This window comes from Pongo abelii, chromosome 18, assembly GCF_028885655.2.
Source record: "Pongo abelii isolate AG06213 chromosome 18, NHGRI_mPonAbe1-v2.0_pri, whole genome shotgun sequence".
Taxonomy (NCBI): domain Eukaryota; kingdom Metazoa; phylum Chordata; class Mammalia; order Primates; family Hominidae; genus Pongo; species Pongo abelii.
In genome coordinates, this window is record NC_072003.2 from 71,383,532 (window position 1) to 71,407,672 (window position 24,141).

General features: G+C 35.3%; 1 protein-coding gene and 1 pseudogene across 1 annotated transcript in view; one reads left to right on the top strand and one right to left on the bottom strand.

The window, feature by feature from the left end:
• Positions 1-24,141, top strand: part of PMFBP1 (polyamine modulated factor 1 binding protein 1) — a 556,696-nt gene that overhangs the window by 271,691 nt on the left and 260,864 nt on the right. The gene's annotated exons all lie outside the window — the stretch shown is intronic.
• LOC112129512 (U6 spliceosomal RNA) lies at positions 19,745-19,860 on the bottom strand (annotated as a pseudogene).

The following is a 24,141-nucleotide window of genomic DNA, read 5'->3' on the forward strand; positions in this document are numbered from 1 at the left end:
TCTCCCATTTGTGAATATTTGAGTTTCCATGTTGACTGTTTTGAACAAAGCTGTTGTGAATATTCTTGTACAAATCTTTTGTATGTAGGTTTTTATTTCTCTGGTAATTGCTGGTGAATATCCAACTATATAAAAAACTATCAAAAAGTTTTCCAAAATAATTGTGCCATCTTACATACCCACCAGCAATATATAAGAGTTTGAATTGCTCCAAATCCACACTAACATTTAGTGTTTTTAATTTTACCAATCTAGTGAGTGTGTAGTGTTATCTTGTAATTTAATTTTGCATTTCCTTGATCACTGATGACTTTAAGTACTTTTTCATGTGTTTAATGGTCATTTATATCTTTCTTTGTGATGTGTCAGTTCAGATCTTTAGCCCTTTTTAAAAATTGAGTGATTATTTTTAGTCATTGACTTGTGTTTTCTACAAGTCCTTTGTCAGATACATACTTTTCAAATATTTTTTCTCGGATTCTGTAGCTTGCTTTTCCATCTTATCAATGGTGTTTTTTTGTAAATTTTAATGATTTTTTTTCTTTTTTCTTTTTGAGACAGGGTCTCACTCTATCATCCAGGCTGGTGTGCAATAGTGGCACAATCATAATGAGGTTTGTTTTTTGTTTGTTTTTTTGACACAAAGTCTTTCTCTGTCACCCAGGCTGGAGTGAAGTGGCGTGATCTCGGCTCACTGCAACCTCCGCTGCCCAGGTTCAAGTGATTCTCCTGCCTCAGCCTCCCAAGTAGCTGGGACTACAGGTGTGCACTACCATACCTGGCTAATTTTTAATATATTTTATTTCATTTTTTATTAGTAGAGACAAGGTTTCATCATGTTGGCTAGGCTGGTCTCGAACTCCTGACTTCAAGTGATCCGCCCATCTTGGTCTCCCAAAGTGCTGGGATTACAGGCATAAGCCACCGTGCCCAGGCCTGAGGTCTTCTTTTATAACTATTGCTTTTTGTGTCCTAAGAAATATTTACATGCCCTCCCCATCCCCCAGCACACACACCTGTAAAGAGATTCTCCTGTGGTTGCTTCTTAGACACTTGATAATTTTAGCTTTGTCTATAAATCAGTCCCTTTGTGTAGTTCTTTTTAAAATATTTGTCCAGAATTTATCATTGTTATCTGCAGAATGGTTCGCCTGATAACAAAATCTACTTTACTAAAGTAGAGCTGTATGTCTTATGATTTTACACAGCAATGTTTATTTAGATATACCCATATCTAATATATTCCTTTTCTGATTGTTTGTGTTTTTGGCTGCCATTTCTTATTGCGGCACATACCTTCTTCCTGAGGTACAGCCCTTAAGAATTCTTCAGTGAGGGTCTATTGCTTGTAAACTTTCAGTTTTTATCTGAAATGTGTTTATTTTAACCTCAGACTCTAAAGATAATTTTGTGGGAATACAATTATAGGTTGTAAATTATTTCCTCTTAGTAATTTAAATATATTATATTCTAGTTTCCAGTTTTCATTGTTGCCGTTGAGAAGTCAGATATCAATGCTGTTTCTCTCATGGTGAATTGTCATTCTCTCTGATTGCTCTCAAGATTTACTCATTATGTTTGATGTTTTGAAGATTCACTCTGATGAGGTATGGTGTATTTGTGGATTTCTTTATATTTATCCTGCTTGAGATCATTATGCTTCCTGATTCTAATGACTCATGTATTCCAAAATTTCTTGAAAATTCACAATAATTATCTCCTTGAATATTGTCTCTTATTTCCTGTATTATCACTTCTTCTAAAGTTAAGAATGGATTAGATTTTTTCATTGTTCCCTCCTTGTATTATCATTTCTTTCACATATTTTTCATCTCTGTGTTTCTCTATGCTTTATTCTGGCTAATTTCTTTAGTTTTATCTTCTAGTTCACTAATTCTCTCTTTGTCTGTGTCAAATCTGATGTTTTACTTATCTATTGAATTTTAAATTTTAATTATTTTTCATAAGCAATCTAGTTGAATCTTTATTTAAAAATCTTCCTGGATATATTTTGTAGTCCCTTTTTTCTGGCTCATATTTCTATTCCCTTCTTCCATCTTTACACATGTTAAACATACTTATTTTATATTCTAAATTATGTGATCCAAATGTTTGAAATACTGTGTTTCTTCATTAGATTTTATTCCTGTTATTTCTGTTTGCTTTTGCTCATAGAATCTTGTTTACTCGTGGGCTTTTGGTGACTTTTCTTTGTCTATTCTATCATAAGATCATATAAACTCAAAAATCTGAGCAAATTGTATGAGTTCAGGGTTGAGGATGCATTTTCCTAGAATGGATTTGTATTTTTTTTCACTGCTGAGTGCCTAGAAAGAACTACGAACTGAGGATCACTTTAATTTCTAGGCTTGGATATTTTTTAACCTACATAGATGGCCTGATTTCAATCCCCATGCCAACCTGGCAGCTAACCTGTGGTTATAAATTAGAGTGTTCATACATCCTGCTTTGCTCAAGACAGTCCTAGTTAATGCCCTTTGTCCTTGTGTAATTATTAATAATGTCCTCTTCTACTGTCAGGAGAATCCTTGTTTGGATTATCAATTACATATGCCCCTATTAAGAATATTAAGAAGAGAGATTTTTGCCTGTTCCAACCATACCCAAGACTGAACAGAATTTTTATTGTTTCTCCATTTGCAGGGCAGAATTTTTAGGTTACTCTTTCGGGGAAGGTGTATCTCTTCCAATCCTGATTTTAAGTTGGGGTTTGCATTCCAGCTTCACAAATAAGATGCTTTAGGTTTCTGGGGAATTGGCAGTTGCCTTCAGGGCAGCCTCTGGCTTTAGCTTGTTTACCTCTCTGGATTCATGCTTCTGCTTAGTTCTTTGCCTCTAAGGATTTTCCTTTCTTTATTGTGAGCTCAGCTATATATTTAAAAGGATGTTGTAAATCTTTTATCCAGAATATTTAGTTGTTTGTTTGCAGGAAGATTTTTTTTCCTCCTAGAACAAAATTCCTGGACTCCTCATAAATACTGGCTTAGCTGCATTTGGTATTGAAAGAGCCAATTTTTCTAATGCTAAGTAGCCCAGAAGCTTCAAAGAGCAGGTTTTCTATTTGAAAACTCTCACTTGTCCCACTTTTGAAAAGAGATGAACAATTTACTTGAAGGAAAAAAATATATTTTTAAATGTTTTATATTCTCCAGAAAGGAATGAGAGCATAAAGTATAATCACTTGTTTTTCTAATAAAAGAAATAGACAAGTTCTAGCACGGGAGATAAAGGTACTATGGCTATATGCATTTTATAGATGAAGAAACTGAGGCCAGAAAGGCTAAATAACTTACCCATGACCCACTATTAGTAAGTGATAACATTGAAACCCACACCCAGCTTTTCTCTAATACTCATGCCATTAACAACTACCTCATATGCCCCTTTACACAATTATATGCATTCTTCTACCTCATCAACATAAAATGTATGCTCATGGAGAGAGTACTGCTATATTCGTATCTACTAGAGTCTTCCTACTATTTTGGAGTATTGGTACATATCTAAAGCCTCTCAGTAAAGGATATAAAGGATACACAAGGATAGGTAAAAAAAAAAAAAAAAAAGAATGTCAGCTCTGTAACAGATTATTAGTACTATGGGAGAAATTCTGTCCTTTTAATCCTGAATCATAAATGCTTCCCATTTCTCCATCCTTTTTCTCATTCTCTTTCATCTCCCTGGAAAACTCTTCCCTGTATGTTTACCTGAAAATTTCTTGCTTATACTTTTAATACAGCTCAAACATTATGTCCAGTTTTCAAAAATTTTCCAGGAATTCCATCCTGCACATAGACTTGCTCTGATAGACTAAACTCAATTATCTGTGTTCCTATAGCATTTTAAAATATTTTATGATAACAGTTATTAATTGTATTATGTTGAACCATATGAAATCACCATTTTTCTAGGTAAAAAAAATGGTTGAATGTTAGCAATGTCGTATGGCTTGACCTGAATTTATTGTGTACATGTATACCCCACTAGATGTAAGGATGGGGCCATGTGTCATTTACCTTTCTTTGTTTCTTTAATTTAGTGCCTGGACATATACTCAAAATATGCTTAATTGAATGAATGCCCATACTCTGCAGGCAATATTTAAAAATATTAAACTCTGACATCTACTGCATGGACATTAACCAGTCAAAACTGATACTGGCATTAAACAACTGCTAAAGCTGTGCCAATACTATCAGCTATATATCAGCCAGGCCTATGCCAAAGAAACATGCAGAAAAAAAGACTTTGGAGGTTTTAGTGAACCCTAAATGGGGTTCTAACCAACATTTATCACTTGAAACCTCTACAACAGTGCCACCAAATATCACTCTGACCTTTAATGACAGGAAATCAGAATTTTCTGGAGTAACCAGTTCTATCTCTGAGCACATCTCACCCTAAAAAATTCTTTCTTCCATTAGACATTACATACTCTTTCTTAATTTACACAGAGCCTAATTACATACTGAAGGACCTTAGCATAGTCTATTCTTCTAGATATTTGAATAAGGCCATCATATCTGCCCCTAAGTAATTTCTCCTAAAAATTGATATCCTTGTTTTCTTAAACTAATCCTTATTTTTCATGTTTAATATTCCCCCATTATTGTAGTATTCTCTGTTTTTGCTTAGCTATGATGCTCAGAGCTGAGCTTTGTAGGATATACCAGTTTAGGTTATGGTTTGATAGAATGTTGTCCATGACAGTGGGATTACACTAAGGTATTTCCTGTGGCATAAGATGAGAGTATAAGCCCAGTTCCAGGGAGCCATGCTCTAGGAAGAAAAGGCTAGGCAACTAAAACTACACCTTTGGTCCTTAACCCTGGCTGTGCACTAGAGCTACCTATAGAGCATTTAAAAACCACAGATTCCTGAGCCCTATGCCAGGCCTACTGAACACAGCAATCTGGATTTTGGATCTTTGAAAAGGGCATGGGAGGCAGTATAAAGTAGTGGTTAAGAAAGAGTACATGCTCTGAGGCCAGACTACCTGGACTCAAAATCATACTCGTGATTTTATAAGTTGCTTAAATCCCCTAAGCTTTCTCATCTCTAAAAAGGCATAACAACCTTGAAGGGCTGTTGTAAAGATTGAATGAGTTACCATAAGTAAAAAACCTAAAAACCACTTAGTACCTGCTAAGTTAATATTAATCATTATTAGGACCTACGTGTATTTAAATATTTGCTTCTGATTTTCATGCATAGACTGAGAAAGCACTGATATAGGACATGGTATGACAGTATAGTCACCTCTGCCAGGAGGGACAGAGAGCAGGTGATCCTCATACCTTTCATGAGCAAGAATTCCTCATTCCTAATTCTCTCCTTCCCCATTTGCTAATCACCACAGGGAACTCACACAGGCTTCGGTTCTCAGGGGGCCATCAAAACATAACTGCTGCCCAGACAATACCTTTCCTTCCCCTCACTACATTCACTGAATGTTCTGGATCAGTGCGTCTCACACCTTTGGATCTTATAAGCTACTTGGGAAAGAGTACACCAACAGATTTGCCAACACATATTACCAAGCAAGAACGTTCAAAAATTATAATCAAATATATTGTCATAAAAGACATTGTAACACAAAAGAAGTGGGAACAGTGTAATATCAGGATCAATAATAAGCCTACCATAACCAAGTTAAACATACAGCCTCTCTTTTATCTATGACTATAGTTTGTTTAATTGCATATCTTTGTTAATTACAAATGGAAAAAATTTATTGTAGTTAACATAATCACTGTCTTTGCCTAAACCTTCACTTGCAGTTATAATTATGGCATACGCACAGAAATCCTCCAAATTTGGTAAATGCTACCTGAATAGAAAAAAAAGGCCAGGCGCGGTGGCTCACGCCTGTAATTGCAGCACTTTGGAAAGCTGAGGCAGGTGGATCAACTGAGGTTGGGAGTTCGAGACTGGCCTGACCAACATGGATAAACCCTGTCTCTACTAAAAATACAAAATTAGCTGGGCATGGTGGCACGTGCCTGTAATCCCAGCTACTCGGGAGGCTGAGGCAGGAGAATCACTTGAACCCGGGAGGCGGAGGTTGCAGTGAGCCGAGATTGCACCATTGCATTCCAGCCTGGGCAACAAGAGGCCGTCTCAAAAAAAAAAAAAAAAGTGCCACTCTTGATTATAACTAAGTTTTGGCATATTTATATTTCTGTGGCTTTATTTTTATTTACTAAGTTGAATTCATTTTGATAGTCTCTTTTAGTAGAAATTTATGTGGCCGTATTTTAGAATTAAAAAATGAGATCTGTTTTCCTATACAAGTATTTTTTGTTTTAGCTAATGAAAATTCTGCCGATTAGACACTAGAAAAATATCTGTTGGTAGTTAATGCTAATAGAGACACAAGAGCATTCTCTCCACTATTAATCTATGGATAATGGAAGGCCCATTTCTTAAGTACACACAGAAGAAAGAATAGAAAAAATACTGGCTATGACACCAAATGAATTGCCTTCCTCCTATACTTTTGTGCCCTTGTAACCTAGGGCATGTAGAGCAGGCTGGCAGCCATCACATTACAGATTTAAAAGTGCTGGAATCTCTTGGTCCTGTAGCAGGTTGCCTGATGGATTGGTGGGTAATGTACTTGAAGAGTGCATTACTGAGCTCTAGACTAATGGCTACCTCTTGCCTATGGCCTTTATGGTAGATCATTCATTGTGCTGCCTCATCAGCTTCCTGCCAGTCTGTATCTGGCATGGGCACTGCCTGTTCCAAAGCTGATTAATACCCTGGGAATGAGTCCCATTGCAGATCTCAGAGTGGATTACACAAAAGTAGGAATGTTCTGGTGCTTGGGGACAACATAACTTTTCTTTCATGAATAAAACAGAAAAAAAACTTTCTATATTGTCAAAGTAGAGGTCTGCACAAATTATAAATTTTCTAAATTGTTGTTGATTACAGTTAGCATGTTAAAGGAATAATAACACACATTAAATACCAGACTCTTTGGTGCTTTAAGCAGCACAAGGTTTCTTCAGATTCAGTTTCCTGAAATTGTGTGCGTGAAATAAGAGCCAAGAAACAAAAGCAAATAATAGAAGACCACATGTAACTCAGGATTAAATGCAGATGGTAATTCTAGGAGAAGTTGGAGGAGAGGGAAGTTGACAGTGACCAGAGATACAGACACCATGGAGGAAATGCAGGTTAAGCTGACTCTTAAAGGCTAGAATTGGGTAGGCAATGGGGAGGGTGGGTATGACAAGTCAGAAAATAGCATGAGCAAAAGCATAAAAGTATTAAAGAGTATGGCATGTTAATGGGCTAGAAAGAAGAAAAGCCTGACTAGAGTAGAGAATGTGGGTTTGGAAGTAGAGGTAGTAAAAAATCAAGCACAGGCTGACAGGACTTCTGATAGTGTGATAGACTGACTCACCTAAAAGACATCCTGCTGTAATGACCTAGAAATGGTACATATAACATAGAATATATTTCCTTTGGAATATATGGCTGACCTTCTGGAAAAATGAAAAAAATATATACCGGGGTCAGAAATGACATAGAAACTTATAATCAGAGTGATAAACACGTGTACCAAGTCTGTGGCTCACCCAAGAAGTTGGACATGATGAGAGACAGAGATTATTAGTCTTGGAAATCTGGAAGCTTGATTTAACACCCATGAGTGGACAGAGAATGAGACCTTGAGCTCACATAGGTCAAGAACTGAGCTATCACTTGCTTTTCACTCCCTCCTTTTACAGACAGCACCTTTAAATCCTTAACTGCACAGGGAAATGACAAGGAAGCTTGTCAGTCTTTCAGTGTTTAAAAAAGATGTTTTTTTTTTTTTATTGAGAATAATAATGATCAGCTGTATATGAGTTTGGGGAACATACTATTTACAGGACCTGCGTGGTTTGGGTAATTCTGTAGGCCAAAAAACAACATAAGAAGTTGTCATGGAACATTAAAATCCCTTGAAAGAACTAACACAAAACTATTTGGAAGGACATTTTACAGATAAAACCCATTGAGGATTAGCTCTTTCGTCAATATTTTATAACACTAAAAGAAACAACCCATAATAAATGGCAATTACTAAACATAATAGCAGAATTAAGCTCTTCAAACAGCCAATAAAAGTTATCCAGAGAGATATTAAAACAAATGGAGAGAGCTAATAGAAAGAGAATGACAATTTTTCAGAACAGGTGAAAGCTGTGAGTCTTCAGATTCAGGTTACATAACAAAACCTGAGTGTAATAACCTACTCCAAGATACCCTATAGTGAAACTTCAGAATAGCAAAGACAAAAAGAAAACTTTTTAAATGACCAGAGAATTTAAAAAGACATTAGTGAAAAAGGAATAATAAGATTTACAGCAGATTTCTCAATAGCAACAACAGAAGTGAGAGGGCAATGGAGTAGTAGCTCCATTGAGGAAAATTTGTTTTCCAATGAGGAAAAGAAAACTGTCAACCTGAGATTCTATACTAAATTATTCAAGTGGGAGAATTTTAAACATTTTATTTCCAGACAAAACTGAGAGTTTTACATGCTTTCACTGGAAAAAAAAAATAATGTTCTTCAGAAAAAGAACTCAGAAACAAGGTGCATCAGGGAAGGAGTAATGCTGAGCAAAGAAAATGACAAACATTTGGGTAAATCTAAATAATTTTTAACTGTATGAAACAATAATAATAAGATGGAATCTTGCTCTGTCACCCAGGCTGGAGTTCAGTGGAGTGATCTCAGCTCACTACAACCTCCACCTCTTGGGTTCAAGTGATTCTCCTACCTCAGCCTCCTGAGTTGCTGGGATTACAGATGCACACCACCATGCCCGTCTAATTTTTGTATTTTTAGTAAAGACAGGTTTCGCCATGTTGGCCAGGCTGGTCTCGAACTCCTGACCTCAAATGATCCGCCTATCTTGGCCTCCCAAAGTGCTGGGATTACAGGCATTAGCCACCATACCTGGCCAACAAAAAACCATTTTTAAAAACACTTTAGCATAATTAGTATAATACAATAGCTATATTATATTATATTATATATTAGTATAATGTAATACCTATATTATACTTTAGCAATGCAGTGGCATATACCGTGTTCACAAATGGAAATGCTTAATATTGTAAAGATTTAATTTCTCCCAAAATTAACCTATAAATTCAATGAAATTTACATAAAAACTCATGGAAGTTGACAGACAGCTTTGTAGTAGATTATAATATCTGATAGGAATAGTGGTCTCCCATACATTTTCACTTCATTGTTTCCAGGGCCATTCTTGCATGTTTGTTTTTGCATATGAAATTTAGTATCAGCTTGTCTAATTCCATAAAATTGCTTGCTGATATCTTACTGGGATTGCATTTAATTTATAAATCAACCTAGGGAGGAATGACATTTCTGTAATGCTGAGTTGCACTATCCAAGAATAAGTGATGTATTTCCATTCGTTCTACTTTTTCCCAAAAGTCTCCTTTGGAGTCTTTGGGGGAGTGTTTTAAAATTTTTTTTCTATGAAGTTTTACACATTTGTTGTTAAACTTACTTATAAGCATTTAGTATTCTTTATTGATACTGTAAATGAGGCTTTCTCTATTATTATGTCTTCTGTTTATTATTTGTATATACAAGGGCTATTGATTTTCTCTGCTAACTTTAAATCTTGCTACCTCACTGAACTCTTTTATTGTTTGATTTAGTTTTATTATTTATTTTTTCTGGGATTACCCAGGTATACTGTCATATCATTTGCAAATAGAAATAGTCTTACGTCTTCTTTATTTATTCCTATGCCTCTGATTGACTTTTCTTGTCTAATTGCATTAGCTAATACCTCTAGTACCATGTTTAGTATAATAAAGGTAGTGGTCATCTTACTTTGTTCTCATCTTAGTGGAAATGTCTCTAGTGTTTTCCCATTATAAAATAATGACTTTTACATTAGGTATATAAATTTTATCATGGTTAGAATATACTCATATTCAAGAATGTAGTCTCTATATTCTTGAGTGTTTTTCTAATGGATCAATGTTGAATTTTGTCAAAGCTTTCTCAATCTATGGAGGTAATCATATGATCTTTTACTTGTAAATATGGCATATGGTATTAATGGATTTCTTTTTATTGAATCAGCCTTGCATTTCTGTAGTAAATCCCACTTGATCATGGAGTATTCTTCTCTTAATGTGGTTAAAGTGGTGTTGGTTTTGGTTTGCTAATGTATAGTTTCAAATTTTTGCATCAGTATTCATTGGATATGGACACTGGACCACTGTTCTCTCTTTTTATACTATACAGATTGAGCATCTCTAATTCAAAAGTCCAAAATCTGAAATGCCCCGAAGTCTGACATTTTTTTGAGTGCTAACATGATGTCACAAGAAGAAAACTCAATACCTGACTTCGTGTGACAGATCACAGTCAAAATGCAGTCAAAACTTTGTTTCATACATGAAGTTATTTAAAATGTTACATAAAATTACCTTCAGGCTATTTGTATTAAGTGTATATAAAACATAAATGAATTTATGTTTAGACTTGGGTTCATCCCCAAGATATCTTATTGTGTATATGCAAATATTGCAAAACCTGAAAAAAACCCAAACCTGAAACACTTCTGGTTCTAAGCATTTTGGATAAGGAATACTCATAAGTTTTTATTTTAATTTCTTCTCCAATTGTTCATAGTAGTTTCTTAGATCCTTCATATTTCTGTGGTGTCAGCAATAATGTCTCTTCTTTCATTCATAATTTTGAGTCTTCTCTCTTCTTTAGTTACTCTTCTAAAGGCTTGTCCGTTTTCATTCAAATCAATGCAATAGGATATAAACCAAAAATAAGAGTTAAAATGTATGAAAGAAGACAAAAGTATTAATTTTGGGAACATCATTGTTTTCCTGCATTTCCTAAACCATTAGAACTAATAAGAAAGTATACGCTTTCTTATTAGTTAAAGTTAACAAAGTATACACTTACAGAGTCAACATACAAAAAATTAATAGTAATGCTTCTATTTATATGAGGTTCAAAAACAGGCAAAATTAAATCTCTGGTGATATAACAACAGGTGCTCTGAGGGAGACTATTGCCTGAAAAGGAGTTAAAGAAAGTTTCGGGGTAGCAGGGAATGGAGATGTTCCAAATCTTGATTACTGTGTTAAGTAATAGATGTATAATCTACGTTTAAGATATGTGAATTTTACTATATGTAAATTGGAGTCATATAGTATGTAGGCTTTTAAGACTGATTTCTTTCACTTGGCAATATGTTTTTAAAGCTTTTCCATGTATTTTTGTACTTCAATAACTCATTTCTTTTTATTGCTGAGTAATATTCCATATTGTAGATGTACCATAGTTTCTGTGTCTATTCATGCATTGAAAGACGTCTTGGTTGCTTCCGGCTTTTGACAATTGTGAATAAAGCTGCTCTAAGCAGAAAAAAATTTTTTTTTTTACCATTTTATATGTTTTTAATTGCATAATTTAGTAGTATTACATATATCCACATTGTAATGCAACAGGCTTCTAGAGTTTTCCATTGCAAAACTAAAACTCAATACCCATTAAAAAACAACTGCCCATTTTAACCTTCTCCTGAGCCCTTGACAAACACATGCTATTTTCTCTTTCTATGAGTTGGACTACTTAAGATATCTCATAAGTGGAATCATACACTCACTGTCACTTTGTTTCCTGACATATTTCACTTAACATAATGTCCTAATGGTTTATTGTTACTGTAGCATGTGATAGGATTTCCTTTTAAATTATATTTCATCGTATGCATATATCATATTTTCTTTACTTATTTATCTGTCAAGGGATATTTAACTGGCTTCTACCTTTTGGATTTTGGGACTAACTCTATTATAAACATGGTTGTGCAAATATTTCTTTCAGGTCCTGCTTTGCACATTTAGATAGATATCCAGAAATGGGATTGCCAGATTGTATGATAATTTCATTTTTAATATTCTGAGGAAACTCTTTACTATTTTTTATAATGGTTGCATTATTATTTTTTCCACCACCAGTGCACAGTGTTCCAATTTCTCCACATCCCTGAAAACATTTGTAATTTTTTTCTTGTTTGATAGTGGCCATCTTAATGAGTGTGAGGTAATATCTCATTGGGGTTTTGCCTTGTATTTCACTAAAGATTTGTATTTTGAGCATCTTTTCAAATTCCTCTTGGCTATTTGTATATCTGCTTTGTAAAAAACATCTCTTGAGTGTTTTGCCCATTTTTAAATAGGATTATTCACTTTTTGTTGTTGAGTTTTAGAAATTGTTTATACATTCTAGATATTAACCTCTATCAAATATATTATTTGCAGTTTTTTTCTCATTTCTTCGGTGGCATTTTTACTCCACTAAATGTTTTCTTTGATGTCCAAAAAGCTTTTTGCACTTGATGTAGTCCCATTTTTCTGTTTTTATTCTTGTTTCTTCTGCTTTTTTTTAAATTATTATACTTTAAGTTTTAGGGTACATGTGCACAATGTGCAGGTTTGTTACATATGTATACATGTGCCATGTTGGTGTGCTGCACAAAATTATTTATTGTTTCAGAAAACAGCTCTTGGTTTTATTGATCTTTTATTCTATTGCTTTTCTGATCTCTTTCATTTATTTCTTCTGTGATCTTTATTATTTCCTTGCTTCTGCTGACTTTAGACCTAATTTGTTTTCTTTTCTAGTTTCTTGGGTATAACCATAGGTTATTTATTGTGATCTTTCATTTTTCTTAATGTAGGCATTTATCATAATAAACTTACCTCTCAAAACTGTTTTTGCTGCATACCATAAGTTTTGGTAGTTGGGTTTCATTTTTGTTTGTCTCAACATACTTTTTGATTTCCCTTTTGATTTTTTCTTTGACCCTTTGATGGTGAGTGTGTGGTTTAATTTCCACATATTTGTAAATATTTCCATGTTACTCCTGCTTTTGATTTCCAATCATACCATTGGGGCTGGAAAAGAAACTTCATATGATTTCAATCTTAAAATTTTTAAGACTTGTAGCCCAACACATGACCTTCTTGGAGAATGTTCCATGTGCGCTTGAGAAGAATGTGTATTCTGCTGATCTTGGATGAAATGTTTTGTAAATGTTTATAAGGTCCTTTTGGTCTATAGTGTTATTCACATCAGCTGTTTCCTTATTGATTTTCTGTTCTACATATTATTGAAAGTGAGCTAAGTCCCCTACTATTGTTGTACCCTTGTCTCTTTCTCCCTTTATATATTTGCTTTATATATAAACAGTCCTTGATCTAAGATGGCTTAACTTACAATTTTTTGACTTTATGATTGGGTAAAAGTGATTCAGTAGAAACCATACTTTGAGCGCCTAAGTAAAAAACCCATCTGTTTTTTACTTTTTGTACGGTATTTATTAAGTTACATGAGATATTCAACACTTTATTATAAAATAGGCTTTGTGTTAGATGTTTTTGCCTAATACTGCCTAATGTAAGTGTTCTGAGCACATTTAAGGTAGGCTAAGCTAAGCTATGATGCTTGGTTAGTTAGGTGCATTTTCAACTTACCATATTTTCAACTTATGTTGAGGTTTATCAGGACACAACCCGATCATAAGTTGACAAGCATTTGTATTTAGATACTCCAATGTTGGTTGCACCAAACCTTGCATTTCTGCTATAGACCCACTAGGTAATTCGTGTCATCTTTTTATTTATTATTAGATGCAATTTGATTAAATTTTGTTTTGAATATTTGCATCTACATCCATGAGGAATATTGGTTAGTAGTCTTCTTTTCTTCTAATGTCCTTCTCAGGTTTGTAATCCTTGTAATTTCCAAGGTAATCCTCGTTTCATAGAGTGAGTTTGGAAGTGGTCTGTCCTCTTCAATTTTCTGAAAAGTTTATGTAGAATTGGTATTGCTTACTTAAATGTTTGATAAAATTCTCCAGTGAAGTAATTTGAACCTAGAGTTTCTTTGGGGAAGACATTCAAATCAAATATAATCTCTTCAGTAGGGCTTTTGAGTTCTCTATTTCCTCTTGAGGGAATTTTGCTAGTTTGTGTTTTTTCAGGAATTTTTACATTTGACTTCAGTTGTTGCATTTATGACTATAAAGTTTTTAAAAATTATATCCCCTTACTAGTCTTTTTATGTGGAATGTGTAGTGATGTCCCCTTTACATTCCTGATTTTGGTAGTTTGTGTTTTCTCTCTTTTCTTCCTGGTTAGCCTAGGTATACATTTATCAAGTTTATTGATCTCTTCAAATAACTGGCATTTGGTCTTTTCATTTTCTCTATTGTTTTTCTTTTCTGCTATTTCATTGAATTCTGCTCTGATTGTTGTCAGCTCTTTTCTCCTATTCATATTGGGTCATATTTACTACTCTTTTTCTTTTTTCTTAAGGAGTCTGAGGTCCTTAGTTTAAGACCTTTATTTTTTTCTAATATAGGCATTTTATGCTATAGATTTTCTCTGAAGTACTACTTTAGAGATATTCCACAAGTTTAGATAAGTTATTCTTTCCTTTGTATCCAGTTCAAAATAATTTCTAATTTCCCTTTGGATTTTTTCGTTGATCCACGTTTGTTTTTTTTATAAGTGTGTTACTTAGTATCTGGATATGTATGGACTATAATGTGCATTATTAACTCATCAAAGTTGATCTTGAGTTATTATACTAATTCACATGTAAATTTAAAAGCTTTAACGTTGGCCAGGCGTGGTGGCTCATGCCTGTAATCCCAGCACTTTGGGAGGCCGAGGCCAGAGGATCCTGAGGTCAGGAGATCAACACCACCTTGGCCAACACGGTGAAACCCATCTCAACTAAAATACAAAAGAATTAGCCGGGTGTGGTGGTGCACGCCTGTAGTCCCAGCTACTGTGGAGAGTGAGGCAGGGGAATCGCTTGAACCTGGGAGGCAGAGATTGCAGTGAGCCGAGATCGCGCCACTGCACTCCAGCCTGGCAACAGAGCGAGACTCCATCTCAAAAAAAAAAAAAAATTAATAAGCTTTAATGTTATAATTTTATTTATCCCCTTCTATACTTGGTGCTATTTTGTTACATATTTTACTATACTTTAAAACTATATGTGAAAGTATTATCATTTTTTCTTTCAAAAATCATTTTTCTATTAAAGGAAGTAGAAAAAAAGCATTCTTTTATATTTACCTGCTTTTTTTTAATTTATTTATTTTTACCGTTTTCAGTGCTCTTCATTCCTTCCTATAGGTTGGAGTTTCTATTTAGTATCATTTTCTTTCAACCTGAAAAACTGCTTTTAGTGTTTCTTATACTGTAGGTTTGCTGTTAATAGATTGTCTCAGCTTTTGTTGATCTGAAAATATTTTTATTTTGCCTCCATTTTGAAAGCTCTTTTCACTGGCTATCAAATTCTAAATTGACAATTTTCTTCTGTTAGCACTTAAAAAGTGTAATTCCATCTTTTCCTGATTTTCATTGTTTCTCAAGCAATCAACCATATTTCTTGTCATTGTTTCCTTTCTGGGACTTCAATTACAGATGTTAACTGCTTTGCTCTCTCTGTTCAGTGTGGGTTTTTTTATTTTTTTATTTTTTATTTGCCTTGGTTTGGATAATTTATCTTGGCCTATCTTCAAATTCCCTCATTCTTTCTCCTGCAGTGTCCAGTCTGCTGTTAAATACATCCAATATGTTTTTCATATCAGATATTTTATTTTTAGTTCTAGAATTTTCATTTGGTTCTTTTTGAAGTTTCGTTTCTCTGTTGAAATTATCTTTCTGTTCATAAATTCTGCCCATTTTATGCTCTAAACTTTTGAACATATTTATATTGATTTTAAAGTGTTGATCCGCTTATTATACTATCTGAGGCATCAATCTGTTTGTTAATGCTTTTTTCTCTTGATTGTGCATCACATTTTCTTGCTTCTTTACATGAGTCATGATATTTTCTTATATGCCAGACATTGTGTATAGACAAAGCATGGGGAGACTTAAGCATGCTTTGTTTTGTTTTGTTTGAGTTTTCCCTACAAAAGGGTAAACTGTTTCTTATATCTGGCATCTAAAATGAGAGGTGATAGAATTTAAACTTTTTGAGGGGTCAAGTTAATCTGTGACCGAGCTACAGCCTTAATAAAAATTAATCTCACCTCTGATAGCTCAGTCCTTAATCTCCCAGGGTGCCTCCACTGAGAAACAAATCCCTCTTATTTTGTCAGTATTTGAGCTTAGAGGAGGTTGGCCTGTAATTTCAGCTATTTTCCATTCTTTGTATTTAGCTTCACTAGAGCTCTATGGCACTAGGTTCCAGGCACCCTAAGAATGTAAAAGATTATTCAAATTCTTCACTCTTTTAAGCCTGCCTTCACTGTTGCTTTCTCAGCAAAATTTGGGGTAGAGAAAGGATTATTATGCCAAGTAACTTATTGGTATGTATGGGGCTCCTTCAGACTTCAGTCTGCCCCCGTCAGCCCTCACTATTGCTACTAGCTTGACTGATTACCTTTTGACTCCAAAAAATCTTTTCATCTTTTATAGGTTTTTTCTTTTTGCTTACCTTCGAAGGGTTACTTTTTCTAGAAATGAGTTCATCAAAACTACTTTGCACCCACCAGTCTTTAATAGTCCCCTACATTAGTGTGATTTTTATTTTGTTTGTTTTGTTACCACAGGGCAAAGGCCACCCCTGACTTTTTACATCCTAGATGTAAAAACTATGTGCGTTCATTCTTATATGCGTTTTATGGCTGCCCTCAGAATCTCAAAGAGATCTACAAAAAAGGAGAAAAATTAAGAAACATAACTGTAGGGCAATGAGTTACTGTTGAAGAACTTTAGGCAGAGTAATGACCTAGCTAGGTTTATGATTTAGGAAAATTCTATGGCAGCTGTATGGTTTCTGCATTAAAGTAGCAAGAGAATAGAGATAACTGTGAAATTTGTTATAAGTGATTCTTATAGTCTGGATTAAAGACAATAACCTTAACAAAATCTATTCTGGAAGAATGTAAAAGAGAGAACCAGTCTGAGAAATTAAGATCTGTATCTATGGCAGTATGGAGATGCAAAAGAATGGAGATTATTAATGGGAAATAATATTGCAAGATTGTCTAAGGTCAGTTTATGAACTTGACAGAAGGGTTTTAAAATTCCGTAGGTCTTGAGGATTTTTTATCAGAGAAGTTTGAATATTAAAGTAGTGTTTTAAAAATACCAGCCTAGAAATGGCGAGGAGAATTGGTTACAGAGGAAAATAAATTTAAGAAAGGGAAGCCCAACTGGGGAGTATGTTGGTATAAAACGCAAGTTACTAAAGGCCTGAGCTAGAGAAGTATAGCAGAAATGGAGATGGAAGAACAATAATGATAAGCAATAATAATCTTAATAAGTTTATTCCTTTCCATATTATAAAGGGGCACATAATTACTAGTCAAAAAATTAATTTGAATGTTTCATCATATTCAAAGTTGCTATGCATCTTAGCATTTGGTACCATATTACTAAGTAATTACTCAATGTGCAATAGGAGAATAAAAGAAAAATAAATCAATTAAAATGATTAAAAGCTTAATAGTATCTGGCTGCAATTAGAATCCAAATTAATAAATGAAGCCTCATAGATTCTGAAGAGTATTCCCTATTAAAAGCATTTTAAATGGGAACAGAATTATGCTTTCAATAATATAAAAGAATAGTGCAATTAAATACACAATTATAAAAGGTAAAGGATTCTAATCCTGATTTTCAACTACTATGAGAATATTTTTCAGAGATAGTCACACATTTCTGTAAACAAAGGCTTTATATGCAATCTGAAAGTGAATCTTGAACCATCCTGAATTAGAAAACAATGGGGCCTCTTCATCTTCCCTCTATGGCAAGGTTCAGCAAACTTTCTCTGTAAAAAGCTAGATAATAAAAATTTTAGGCTTTGTGGGCCATACATTCTCTGTCACAGCTACTCAACTCTGTTGTTATAGCATGAAAGTAGTCACAGATGATGTGAAATACCCTGGCTGTGTTCCAATATAACTTTATTTAAACAAATAGGTAGTGGCCATTGTTTGCCAACCCCTGCTATACAGTCTATCTGTATGGGAGAGTCTTGGAGACTTGACTCTTCCAGTATGGTCTAGAGAAGTGCTCTCAAATAGAAATGTAATGGAAGCCACATACAAATTTTAAAATTTTCTAATAGCTACCTTTAAAAAAAGGTGAAATTCATTTTAACAATATATTTTATTTAACTCAATGTATTCCAAATATTATATCAACATGTTGTCAACATTGTAAATTTATTAATGAAATATTTTACTTTCTCTTATTCATAGTAAGTCTTTAAAACCTGATGTGCGTCTTACCCCTGCAGCACATCTCAAGTCACACCAGCCACACTTCCAATGTTAAATAGCCACATGTGGCCAATGGCTACCATATTAGAGAGTACAGCTCTAAACACTTTATTGCTCTCCCAGATTTGAATGCTTCTCCTACGGACTGGAAATTACCCACTGGTAAGACCACTTCTCACCCAGCAAGGTGTTTCTGGTACCCTTTCCCTTCCCTGACCTCATCTTCATCAGCCTTACCACTTGAAAATGCCCCAAGCAACGCTTCTCAATGTTTACTGTGCATAATACTCACCTGGGAATCTTGTTAAAATGCATATTCTGGTTCTGTAGGTAAAGGATGGAACCTGAGATTTTGCATACTTAAGAAGCTCCCAATGCTACTAGTCTAAGAACCATACTGAAGAAGCAAGGATTGAAAAGACTACTCCAAAGAAGATGACCATAACTGGAATTGATGGCCTACCCTCCTCTAAAAATCTATCAGGTCTAATCCCAAACTTGCCAAACATCCCTGTTAGGTCACCACCAGAAATAAAAGCTTCTAGAAAGGCAGCACTGTCCAGTAGAAATTTAATTTAAAATTTTTTAGTAGCCACATTTAAAATAATTTTTAAAAAGTGAAATCAATTTTAGTAACATTTCTTTAAGCCAAAATATCAAAAACATTAAACAATTAATTAATATAAAAATTATTTATTTTAACTTCTATTTTAAGTTCAAGGGTACATGTACAGGATGTGCAGGTTTGTTACATAGGTCAACTTGTGTCATAGAGGTTGGTTTTACAGATGATTTCATCACCCAGGTATTAAGCCTAGTACCCATTAGTTATTTTTCCTGCTTCTCTCCCTCCTCCCACCCTCTACTCTCCAACAGGTCCCAGTGTGTGTTGTTGCCCTCTATGTGTCTGTGTGTTCTCATCATTTAGCACCCACGTATATGTGAGAACATGTGGTATTTTGGTTTTCTGTCCCTGCATTAGTTTGCTAGGGATAATGGCCTCTAGCTCCATCCACAACCCTGCAAAGGACATGGTGTCATTCTTTTTTGTTACTGCAGAGTATTCCAGGTGTCTATATACCATATTTTCTTTATCCAGTCTATCATTGATGGGCATTTGAGTTGATTCCATGTCTTTGCTACTGTGACTAGTGCTGCAATGAACATACACATTCATAAGTCTTTATAATAGAACAATTTATAATCCTTTGTGTATATACCCAGTAATGGGATTGCTGGATCAAACAGTAGTCTTTGGGTCTTTGAAGAATCACCACACTGTCTTCCACAATGGTTGAACTAATTTACACTCCTACCAACAGTGTAAAAGCATTCCTTTTTCTCCACAACCTTGCCAGCATCTGTTATTTTTTGACTTTTTAATAACAGCAAAAAATATGGAATTCTTCACGAATTTGTGTGTCATCCTTTCACAGGGGCCATGCTAATCATGCTAATCTTCTCTGTGTTGTGCCAATTTTAGCATATGTGCTGCTGAAGCAAGCACTGAAAAATTATTAATAAGAAACTTTACATTCTTTTTTGTACTGCCTTCAAAATCCAATATATGTTTTATACTTAGAGTACATCTTAATTTGGGCCAGATACATTTAAAGGACTCAATAGGCACGTATTTGCTAGTGACTATCATATTGGACAGTGCAGCTCTAAGGTCATCAGACCTTGGTGCTTATCCCTATGTGGTTCTGTACATCTCCAAATCTGACCCAGTTTCTCATCTCTTCTTATTCTCCCAAATCCTTTTCCTATATTCTCTGGAACTCATGGTCTGTCATTAGAAAAAAAAACCCAAAACTCCTCCATTATTAATCTCATCTCAAAAATGTTCCTTTCAACTTCTTGTTCTAACCCAAACCTGGTTATCCCTTAGCACCCTGCTTCTCCTTCTGCGCTGTTAAAAGTGGTGGCTGCCTCTTCTCACATATCTTCAGGGTCTTAATGTGGGATAGATGCCTTCCTTCTGCCTCACTGCCCTGTTCAGGCCCTTTCTCCTCCTTCTTCTCTCAAAAACCCATTCCTTTGAATCAGATGCCAATAGATTATGGTACCTGCTATGTCTCCTTTGTTGTGGTCATTTGTTCAGTCTTCTGGTTGAGCAATTTATGTAGTCAGCATTTGATCGATCATATTCTTCTTCACCATCACACCTCTCAGCATTCTTGGTGACTTCAGCATCTGCCTGATTCTTTTACCTCCTTACTTCCACTCATCTTTTCCTCTATCCCTTCTCAGATACCCACCACACCACATCCAAAATCTAGATTTAAGAATCCCATTTGAAAATGTTTCTAGCTCACTCAAAGTTCAGAATTCATTTGCCAACAATTCTTCAGCCACATTGTACCTATCCATCAGCTGATTCAACTTCATAATTCCTTCCTCATATCATCATTTCTCATGTCACCAATAATGAATTCCATGGTCCATCACTATAATTAACCTGATGTATATCCCCTTGCGCCTCTTTCCCTTATGCTTGCTGGTAACCCTAAAGCTGATAAATCCAACATCTCACCTACTCTTATCCTTACCTGAACAGCTAAATATGGTTAAGGAAAACATACGATCATACTGACTGGTCTCATTTAAAATTTTTGCTACAAATCTTAAATCATCCTTGGTATTACTCAGTCTTAGTTGATAATTTCATGTCTTATTTCACTGAGAAATTAGAAACCATCAAAAGGGAACCTATTCCTCCCACAACCAAATCTACCACCTATCATCTCTGCCTTCCCTCCGACTACACTGAATGGCATGTCCCTACTCCTAAGGCCAGTGCCTTGGCTTGGGAATTGGATACCATCTCTTCCTCAAAGCCTTGGTCTCTGCAATTATATGCTCTCTTACACATCATCCTTTTCCTTTTCTATTATAAAATTTTCTTAATGGCACACAAACATGCTATGGTTGCTCCCAACATAAACAAAGCCTTTATCAAAATAAAATCCTCCAACTAACACCCCATTTCTCTGCTCTCCTTTCTAACTCATCAATAGAGTTGTCTATCCATGCTGACTCCATTTTCTTCACCACCATTTCCCACTTTGTCCTCCAGTCAAGCTTTTGTTCTTGTTACTCCAATGGAACTCTGTGGTCAAGGTGGGCAATGACTTTCATCCAGCCAAATCAAATAACCAATTCTCCGTTCTCATTTTACTCAAACTTTTGGTGGCATTTTATATAGCTCATTACTCCCTCCTTTTTCAAATCTCTGTTTTTGTTGTTTTTGGTAGTTTCCAGTTATTCTCCTATAACACAGGTCACTCCTTTTCAGTCTCCTTTGATGCCTCCTTTTCCTCTTCCTGGCCTCTACTTTTTGGAGTACCCCAAAGCCATCCTTAGGCCTTTTCTCTGTCTAAACTCACTCTTACACTGATACTATCCAGTTACATGGCTTGAAATGGTATCTATAAACTTATGATAACAAAATGTACATTTATCTTCATTCTAGACTTCCTGTGAGCCTCACTCTATCTACCCTTGGATGTTTAATGGTCATCTCAAATTTAACCTGGTTAAACTGAAGCTTTTTATTTCATTTTCAATTTGCTCCCCCTTCTGTCTTCTGCCATTCAGTTAAAGGCTTACTCTTCACTCTCATCCGATTCCTCTGCAGACTGAAAGCTCTATCTTCAAAATATGTCCTGAATCCCTCTACTTCTTACCACCTCCACTGTTGCAACTTTAGTCTAAGGGACCACAATCCATAATCATCTCTTGCTCAGATTTCTGTCGTAACTTCCTATGTGGTTTTCTTGCTTTCTTTTTGCTACTCCATCCCCACCCTTCAGTTTAGTCTTATTGTAAGGTACCCTTTAGGCATGATTGTAAGGTACCCTTTGATTGCTTTCATCGTGGCTAGAATAAAATTCACACTCCTTATCATGGCCTTTAAGTATCTACTTCTCTTGGGTACTGGGGTACTGCCTGTTTCTCCCACCACTCTCTCCCATGTTACTTTACTCCAGCCACATTGGCTATATTTAAAATTTTTTAATATGCCGAACTTGTTCTAGTCTCAAAGCCTTTACATTCTACGTGAAACATTCATCCCCCAGATCTTCATAGGGCTTGCTATTTTACATCATTAATGCCCCAGTTTGAATGTCAGTTCCTAAGTAATAGATCACCCTGTTTCAAATAATTCCCTTTATTAATCTCTACTCTTTTACATGGCTTAATTTTCCTTCATAGCACTTATAGCTACCTGAAGTTCTGTTTTTAATTAACTGTTTACTTTTTATTTTTTATTTTTTAAATTATTCACTAGAAAGAAAGCTTTGTGAATGAAGGGACATTGTCCTACTCACTGCTGTGTCTCCTTCATCTAGAACACTACCTGGCACACAGTGAGTAGTGAGTAAATGAGTCTGCAACATTTCAGGAAATAGATCATGTAGTTGATGAAATCAGAATTAGTTGTTTGAATTGTCTTCTAAGCCTTCTAAGAACAAAAGGCTCTAGTACAAAGTAAGCCCTGCAATCTAGTCCATATCAGGATCTTGTCCCAATGCCCATTAGTGGTTGTATGCAGAAATTCCCAGCGATTCCTGCTAATCAGCTAATTTGCCTGTTTCCATCAATAGTTACTGGCTATTTGTTTCTGCTGCCAAGTCTTCACCTAACTTGCCTTACAAGAGCTTGCTTTTAAATGAGAATTTCTTTGCTTGCTTTGCCATATCCTTGCTTGGCTTTTCTTTCTTTAACAAGCACAACAGCATGCTGCTGCATCTTCAAAGAGTAAATTAATTCTGTCCGCAAAAGGGTCAAGTGCTAGAAAGTGCATAGCCATGCAGTTTGCATGGCAGGATATAGAAGATATGATGCTAATAAGATTCTAAGATGAGAACAGCAGACTGTCTCTGGGGATTCAGATGAAGGGGTCTGTAAATTTTAAAAGAAATGGTCTCTGAAAACTAATGATGTCTGCTTTCCAATTCATTAATAATGTGGAGTGGGGAGATGGGAGTGAAATCCAGGCCATGCTTTGAAATATCAAAATGTAACGAGGAAGAAAACAGTAAGAGCCATCTCAATGGGGTCATAAAGCTGGGAGAAGGAGGCAAACCGTAAGAAGATGTGGTGGTGCTGTATGGAGGGGAGGGAATCAATCCACCCCATGTGTGTGTATTTATGTGCATATAGTACCTTTATCTGTACACGAGTAGATAAAAAGTTCTGCTAGGAAAAAAATACTGCAACATTGATAAGGCTTTTGCAATTTTCATATTTAAGGTGACTCAGAATATTTCAAGTATTGTAAAAACACATCTAAGCTGTCTGCCTTTCCATATTTACAAACCCTGCCCTTCACCTCTTTGCATTGCATACAAGGAACTGAGTAATAAGAACCTCAGCCTTGTTTGTAGTTAATAGTGGAAGAAAAAACCTTCAGGCAAAGCCTAATGAACCAAGAGCAATTCTGAGCTCTCCTCTGTAATATCTGCCGAGGCAGTGTCTTTCCAAGGGCTCCCTGGACATATCGTGTGACCTTGCTGCTTTACATCATTAAAATTTCCCATTACTGGAATGGTGTTTGCATGGAGGGGCTGTTGTGCAGATATTATGGCTGAGTTTCTCCCTGCTGCCTTCCGAGTTTGCTCTAATAGAAAATGCCTCTCTGCGTGAACAGTTCCTGCAAGCTGGGAGGTGTGCAGCAGCAGGAGAGTTTAGCTTTGACTTTTATTTTGACAAAGCTATCACATTTTGCAGATTGAGGTTATGGTCTTTCCTTCTATCTCTGTATTTTATCTGCATGATATTT